The 1,415-nt window shown below is 38.1% G+C and overlaps 1 long non-coding RNA gene across 1 annotated transcript in view; it reads left to right on the forward strand.

Moving 5' to 3' along the window:
• The first annotated feature begins 354 nt into the window (after nucleotides 1-354).
• Nucleotides 355-1,415, forward strand: part of LOC133127921 (uncharacterized) — a 1,428-nt gene continuing 367 nt past the window's right edge. The window contains exons 1-3 of the long non-coding RNA XR_009708688.1: nucleotides 355-448; nucleotides 907-1,049; nucleotides 1,159-1,415. The exon at nucleotides 1,159-1,415 is cut by the window's right edge and continues 367 nt beyond it. This is a non-coding gene — a long non-coding RNA (uncharacterized LOC133127921). The remainder of the gene's footprint in view (nucleotides 449-906; nucleotides 1,050-1,158) is intronic.

The following is a 1,415-nucleotide window of genomic DNA, read 5'->3' on the forward strand; positions in this document are numbered from 1 at the left end:
ATTTCTCCTGATCTGCATTTGGGTTTCCTGAGCAGAACACTCAGACCTAGTTTTTGTACCCTTTGTATTTAACATGCTGGGTTTAGACCCTTAAAGAAACAATCACAATTACTAGTCTAATGAACAGGCTCAAATCCCAATTATTGAGTTGTCTCTTGTTCTCTTGCATGCATCATTTACAGAATTTTATTTTCAACTAAGTAAGCCTTTTATTTTTGTGTTTTTGTATATTGTTTTTTTTAATCAAAAAATGTAAAATAGCATTTGAGGAATTGAAGGCCAGAGGGCCCATTACAGCACTCACGGTGAACCTACTCCTTAAATCCATTCTTGTATCTCTCACAGTGTCGTAGCTGAGGAGTTCCGGTCCAATCAACAGGCTTATGTGAAACAAGCTGAAAAGACCACTGTAGAAGCAGCAGGTACATCGTTGGAAGACATGGAGAAGGTTAGCGTGACGTATAGTATCCCGAACCTTGTGACGTTAAAAAGCTGTAAGCTGTGTTATCGCAAGCCAAAAGCACATTTACCTCTCCTGTTATGTTTGGGTCAAATATAATCATGGCAAGGACTGTGTAATCAATGAGTTTCTGCAAAACTTGTTTTGAAAACAAGGGCGTATCATGTAAGTGACGTGTGTATGGACTTTACAACATTTTTTTTCAATTTCATTATTTTAGATGGCTGACTGGGTGGTGAGGTAAAATACAACTGGAGGCTGAAATATTGCTTATGGTAAATAGGCGGTGGTTAAACTATACCAGGTCAAAATTGACTGGGGAACATGACTAATCCACAAACATGACAGGATGGCGAAGGGTAGCTCTTCAACACAATGTGAAAGTTCTGATTATTACTCGTATCTAGTAGAACCGGAATTACAATTAATGTTTATTTTCCTTACAGAAATTGGTGGCTGAATCTTTGAACAAAGTCCAAATTCCTCGTCATTTAATTTGCCAGCTCTCAGGAAAGATGTTTATTGATCCAGTGTCAACCAAATACGGAGATGTCTATGAAAGGAAATGCATAGAAAAGGAACTGATAAAGTAAGTCACCAGTATTGCACCTTGATACAGTATTTAAGTTTATGTGTATTAAGTGTATTCTTGACAAAATTATTTAGTGCTGTAGTTTTACCTCTCTCTCCTTCCACAGGAAACAGGAAGATCCATTTAACAAAAAGCCTCTGGAAAAAACTGACCTGAAGCCAAACAGAAAAATGAAAGCTATGGTGAAGGAGCACCGGAGCCATGAAATTTCACAGCCTCTTTCTAATTGAATAAGTGTTTGGACTGTTGGGGGGCTCATCCTGTTGAACCCCACAGTTACAAAAAACAGGCACTGTAAACGATGAAAACCCCAAAAAAAGATCTATCACAGGAACATCCTCAAGGTCTACAGTATGAAATGTC

Source organism: Conger conger, chromosome 5, assembly GCF_963514075.1.
Source record: "Conger conger chromosome 5, fConCon1.1, whole genome shotgun sequence".
In the NCBI taxonomy this organism is placed as follows: Eukaryota; Metazoa; Chordata; class Actinopteri; order Anguilliformes; family Congridae; genus Conger; species Conger conger.